This window comes from Pezoporus wallicus, unplaced genomic scaffold, assembly GCF_028554395.1.
Source record: "Pezoporus wallicus isolate ANWC-B61680 ecotype Strahan unplaced genomic scaffold, APGP_CSIRO_Pwel_v1 contig_12470, whole genome shotgun sequence".
Taxonomy (NCBI): domain Eukaryota; kingdom Metazoa; phylum Chordata; class Aves; order Psittaciformes; family Psittacidae; genus Pezoporus; species Pezoporus wallicus.
In genome coordinates, this window is record NW_026636599.1 from 1 (window position 1) to 6,721 (window position 6,721).

Genomic DNA, 6,721 nt, shown 5'->3' on the forward strand with positions numbered 1-6,721 from the left:
TAGGGGCAATTTTGGAATTTGAAGGGATTTGGGGGGAATTTGAGTGAAATTTCGGGGGATTTTGGAGGAATTTGGGGGATTTTAGAGGAATTTAGGGGGCAAATTTGGAATTTGAAGGGATTTGGGGGGAATTTGAGTGGAATTTGGGGGGATTTTGGAGGAATTTGGGGGATTTGGGGGGGCAAATTTGGAATTTGAAGGGATTTTGGGGGAATTTGAGTGGAATTTGGGGGGATTTTGGAGGAATTTGGGGGAAATTTGGAGGAATTTGGGGGATTTTGGAGGAATTTGGGGGATTTTGGAGGAATTTAGGGGCAATTTTGGAATTTGAAGGGATTTGGGGGGGAATTTTAGTGAAATTTGGGGGGATTTTGGAGGAATTTGGGGGAAATTTGGAAATTTGGGGGGGATTTTGGATGAATTTAGGGGCAATTTTGGAATTTGAAGGGATTTGGGGGGATTTTATAGGGATTTGGGGGAAATTTGGAGGAATGGGGGATTTGGGGGGTTTTAATGTATTTAGAGGAAAATTTGGGAATTTGAAGGGATTTGGGGGGAATTTCAGTGGAATTTTGGGGATTTGGAAGGGATTTGGGGGGAATTGAAGGGATTTATGGGAAATTTTTTGGATTTGGGTGGAATTTGGGGGGATTTTGGAGGAATTTAGGGGCAAATTTGGAATTTGAAGGGATTTGGGGGAAAATTTTGGAATTTGTGGGTATTTGTGAGGAATTTGAGTGTAATTTGGGGGATTTTGGAGGAATTCAGGGGAAATTGAGGAACTCAAAAGGATTTGGGGGGATTTGGGGAGGAATTTGAGTGGAATTTTGGAGGAATTTTGGAGGAATTTAGGATGAATTTGAGTGGAATTTGGGTGAATTGGAAGGGATTTAGGGGGGAAAATTGGGAATTTGAAGGGATTTAGGGGAAAAATTGGGAATTTGAAGGGGTTTGGTGGAATTTTGGGGGATTTTGGTGGAATTTTGGGGGATTTTGGTGGAATTTGTGGGGATTTTGGTGGAATTTGTGGGATTTTGGAGGAATTTGGGGAATTTGAAGGGATTTAGGGGAAATTTGGGAATTTGAAGGGATTTGAGTGGAATTTGGGGGGATTTTGGAGGAATTTGGGGGAATTTGAAGGGATTTAGGGAAAATCTGGGAACTTGAAGGGATTTAGGAAAAATTTGGGAATTTGAAGGAGTTTGAGTGGAATTTGGGAGGAATTTGGAGGGATTCAGGGGAAAAATGAAGGATTTGGGCGGAATTTGAGTGGAATTTGGAAGACTTTGGGGAGAACTGAGGGATTTTGGCAAGGATTTGGGGGAATTTGGGAACATTTTCGCCGATTTTGGACAATTTGGGCAGAATTTCCGGCCCGTTTGGGGGAATTTGGGAGAATTGGGGGGGATTTGGGAGAATTCCCGCGGATTCGGTGCGATTTTTGAGCCGAATTTGTACAAATTCGGGGTCAATTTTGGGTGGATTTCAGGGGGTTTGGGGGGGCACAAAGGGGGCGCCATAGGGGGGATATGGGGGGGTTAGGGGGTGGGTTTGGGGTCTCACCTGGGGGCATCGAAGCTGTCATAGGAGCCAACGGTGTAATGGCGGAAGAGGCGCTTGGCCTTGTCACTGCGGCTCTCTGGGGCACATATGGGGCACACGGGGGTCGGGGGGGGGCCTCTATGGGGCTGGGACCCCCCACCCCCTAATGATGTGGGTCCCATTTGGGGGTCACATTGAGGGGCCAGTTGGGAGGTTCCATTGAAGGGATGCGGTTGGGGACCACAATGATGTGGGTCGCACTTGGGGGTCCCATTGAAGGGATGCGGTTGGGGTCCTCCCCATGGGTCGCACTTGGGGGTCCCATTGAAGGGATGTGGTTGGGGTCCCCTAATGATGTGGGTTGCACTTGGGGGTCCCATTGAAGGGATGCAGTTGGGGTCCTCCCCATGGGTACCACTTGGGGGTCCCATTGACGGCCACTTGGGGGTCCTATTGAAGGGATGCGGTTGGGGTCCCCCAATGATGTGGGTCCCACTTGGGGGTCCCATTGAAGGGATGCGGTTGGGGTCCTCCCCATGGGTACCACTTGGGGGTCCCATTGAAGGGATGCGGTTGGGGTCCTCCCCATTGGTATCACTTGGGGGTCCCATTGACGGCCACTTGGGGGTCCCATTGAAGGGATGCAGTTGGGGTCCCCCAGTGATGTGGGTCCCACTTGGGGGTCAGGGTTGGGGGTCTCACTTATGGGGCAGGTTGGGGGTCATCCTGAGGGGTTCCCCCCACTTATGGGTCCCATTTAAACCTCCTCTTTGATGGAACCCATTAGGTTAACCCCCTCGCAAGGGCTGTGGGTCCCACTTGGGGGTCAGGGTTGTAGGTCCCACTTATGGGGCAGGTTGGGGGTCATCTTGAGGGGCTCCCCCCACTTATGGGTCCCATTTAAACCTCCTCTTTGATGGAACCCATTAGGTTAACCCCCTCGCAAGGGCTGTGGGTCCCACTTGGGGGTCAGGGTTGGGGGTCTCACTTATGGGGCAGGTTGGGGGTCATCTTGAGGGGTTCCCCCCACTTATGGGTCCCATTTAAACCTCCTCTTTGATGGAGCCCATTGGGTTGACCGAACCCCCCCAAGAGCTATGGTCCCACTTGGGGGTCAGGGTTGTGGGTCCCACTTATGGGGCAGGTTGGGGGTCATCCTGAGGGGCTCCCCCCACTTATGGGTCCCATTTAAACCTCCTCTTTGATGGAGCCCATTAGGTTAACCCCCTCGCAAGGGCTGTGGGTCCCACTTGGGGGTCAGAGTTGGGGGTCCCACTTATGGGGCAGGTGTGGGGCAGGGGGGGGTACCTGTCTTGCCCTCGGGGGTCCGGGCTGGAACCTCCTCCACGCACTCCGATGGGAACCAACCGATGCGGCCGCGGGCTTGGCCCTCCCAGAACCCCCCTTCACCCACACTCAGCACTATGGGGGGGGGAGATGGGGTTAGGGGGGGGCCTGACCCATAGATTGACCCATAGAGTGACCCATAGCATGACCCATAGTGTGACCAATAGCGTGACCCATAGAATGACCCATAGCGTGACCCATAGAATGACCCATAGCATGACCCATAGCGTGACCCATAGCGTGACCCATAGAATGACCCATAGAATGACACATAGAATGACACATAAACTGACCTATAGCATGACCCATAGAGTGACCCATAGCATGACACATAGCATGACCCATAGCGTGACCCATAGCGTGACCCATAGAATGACACATAGAATGACACATAAACTGGCCTATAGCATGACCCATAGCGTGACCCATAGCGTGACCCATAGAATGACCCATAGAATGACACATAGAATGACACATAAACTGACCTATAGCAGGACCCATAGAGTGACCCATAGAATGACCCATAGCATGACCCATAGCGTGACCCATAGCGTGACCCATAGAATGACCCATAGAATGACACATAGAATGACACATAAACTGGCCTATAGCATGACCCATAGTGTGACCCACAGTGTGACTCATAGCATGACCCATAGAATGACACATAGACTGACCCTTAGCATGACCCATAGCGTGACCAATAGAATGACCCATAGACTGATGTATAGCATGACCCATAGCGTGACCAATAGAATGACCCATAGACTGATGTATAGCATGACCCATAGCGTGACCAATAGAATGACCCATAGCACGACCCATAGCATGACCCATAGCATGACCCATAGAAAGACCCATAGAATGACCCATAGACTGACCTATAGCATGACCCATAGCATGACCAATAGAATGACCCATAGCGTGACCCATAGTATGACCCATAGAATGACCCATAGACTGACCTATAGCATGACCCATAGCATGACCAATAGAATGACCCATAGCGTGACCCATAGTGTGACCCATAGTATGACCCATAGAATGACCCATAGACTGACCTATAGCATGACCCATAGCGTGACCCATCGAATGACCCATGCAATAGGGGTATCCAAACCCACACCCAAACCAACCCCAATGGAGGCACCCATGCAATGGGGGCACCCAAACCAACCCCAATGGAGGGACCCATGCAATGGGGGCACCCAAACGAACACCCAAACCAACAGCAATGGGGGCACCCAAACCCACACCCAAACCAACCCCAATGGGGGCACCCAAACGAACACCCAAACCAACCCCAATGGGGGCACCCAAACCCACACCCAAACCAACCCCAATGGGGGCACCCAAACCCACACCCAAACCAACCCCAATGGGGGCACCCAAACCCACACCCAAACCAACCCCAATGGGGGCACCCAAACCCACACCCAAACCAACCCCAATGGGGGCACCCATGCAATGGGGGCACCCAAACAGACCCCAATGGAGGGACCCATGCAATGGGGGCACCCAAACCCACACCCAAACCAACCCCAATGGGGGCACCCAAACCCGCACCCAAACCGACCCCAATGGGAGACACCCATGCAATGGGGGCACCCAAACCAACCCCAATGGGGGCACCCAAAGGGGGGCCCCGGACGCACCCTTGATGCGCTCGCCCTTGCTGAGGCTGAGCTCGCCCTCGCCCTGGGCCTGGTAGGGCTTCACGGCCAGGAAGGAGCGGCCCGGCACGGCCGAGTAGAGGCGGCGGCGACCCCCACGGCCCCCAGGGACCCCCCGGCGGCTGGGGCGGCGCTGGAGGGAGAGGGGTCAGGACCCATGGAGAGAGAGCATGGATGGAGCCCATCAATGGGGTCAGCACCATGGAGAGAGACCATGGATGGAGCCCGTCAATGGGGTCAGCACCATGGATGGAGCCCGTCAATGGGGTCAGCACCATGGCGAGAGACCATCAATGGGGTCAGGACCCATAGAGAGAGAGCATGGATGGAGCCCGTCAATGGGGTCAGCACCATGGATGGAGCCCGTCAATGGGGTCAGCACCATGGAGAGAGACCATCAATGGGGTCAGCACCATGGAGAGAGACCATGGATGGAGCCCGTCAATGGGGTCAGCACCATGGATGGAGCCCGTCAATGGGGTCAGCACCATGGAGAGAGACCATCAATGGGGTCAGGACCCATAGAGAGAGAGCATGGATGGAGCCCGTCAATGGGGTCAGCACCATGGATGGAGCCCGTCAATGGGGTCAGCACCATGGAGAGAGACCATCAATGGGGTCAGCACCATGGAGAGAGACCATGGATGGAGCCCGTCAATGGGGTCAGCACCATGGATGGAGCCCGTCAATGGGGTCAGCACCATGGCGAGAGACCATCAATGGGGTCAGGACCCGGAGAGAGGGAGCATGGATGGAGCCCGTCAATGGGGTCAGCACCATGGATGGAGCCCGTCAATGGGGTCAGCACCATGGAGAGAGACCATCAATGGGGTCAGCACCATGGAGAGAGACCATGGATGGAGCCCGTCAATGGGGTCAGCACCATGGATGGAGCCCGTCAATGGGGTCAGCACCATGGAGAGAGACCATCAATGGGGTCAGGACCCATAGAGAGAGAGCATGGATGGAGCCCGTCAATGGGGTCAGCACCATGGATGGAGCCCGTCAATGGGGTCAGCACCATGGAGAGAGACCATCAATGGGGTCAGCACCATGGAGAGAGACCATGGATGGAGCCCGTCAATGGGGTCAGCACCATGGATGGAGCCCGTCAATGGGGTCAGCACCATGGCGAGAGACCATCAATGGGGTCAGGACCCATAGAGAGAGAGCATGGATGGAGCCCGTCAATGGGGTCAGCACCATGGATGGAGCCCGTCAATGGGGTCAGCACCATGGAGAGAGACCATCAATGGGGTCAGCACCATGGAGAGAGACCATGGAGAGAGTCAGCACCATGGATGGAGCCCGTCAATGGGGTCAGCACCATGGAGAGAGACCATCAATGGGGTCAGGACCCATCGGAGAGAGCATGGATGGAGCCCGTCAATGGGGTCAGCACCATGGATGGAGTCAATGGGGTCAGCACCATGGAGAGAGACCATCAATGGGGTCAGCACCATGGAGAGAGACCATGGATGGAGCCCGTCAATGGGGTCAGCACCATGGATGGAGCCCGTCAATGGGGTCAGGACCCATGGATGGAGCCCGTCAATGGGGTCAGCACCATGGAGAGAGACCATCAATGGGGTCAGCACCATGGAGAGAGACCATCAATGGGGTCAGGACCCATAGAGAGAGAGCATGGATGGAGCCCGTCAATGGGGTCAGCACCATGGAGAGAGCCCGTCAATGGGGTCAGCACCATGGAGAGAGACCATCAATGGGGTCAGCACCATGGAGAGAGACCATGGATGGAGCCCGTCAATGGGGTCAGCACCATGGATGGAGATGGGGTCAGGACCCATGGATGGAGCCCGTCAATGGGGTCAGCACCATGGAGAGAGACCATCAATGGGGTCAGGACCCATAGAGAGAGAGCATGGATGGAGCCCGTCAATGGGGTCAGCACCATGGAGAGAGACCATCAATGGGGTCAGCACCATGGAGAGAGAGAATGGGATCAGCACCATGGAGAGAACCCATGGATGGAGCCCATCAATGGGGTCAGCACCATGGAGAGAGACCATGGATGGAGCCCGTCAATGGGGTCAGCACCATGGAGAGAGACCATCAATGGGGTCAGCACCATGGAGAGAGACCATCAATGGGGTCAGGACCCATAGAGAGAGAGCATGGATGGAGCCCGTCAATGGGGT

The 6,721-nt window shown here is 54.4% G+C and overlaps 1 long non-coding RNA gene across 1 annotated transcript; it reads right to left on the reverse strand.

Moving 5' to 3' along the window:
- Positions 1-1,554: 1,554 nt before the first annotated feature.
- LOC130594802 (uncharacterized) lies at positions 1,555-4,690 on the reverse strand. Its single transcript, XR_008971169.1, has 3 exons — positions 4,545-4,690; positions 2,851-2,964; positions 1,555-1,639 (listed from the first exon to the last, which is right to left on the reverse strand). It is a non-coding gene; the product is annotated as an uncharacterized LOC130594802 (long non-coding RNA).
- Between the last annotated feature and the right edge of the window lie 2,031 nt (positions 4,691-6,721).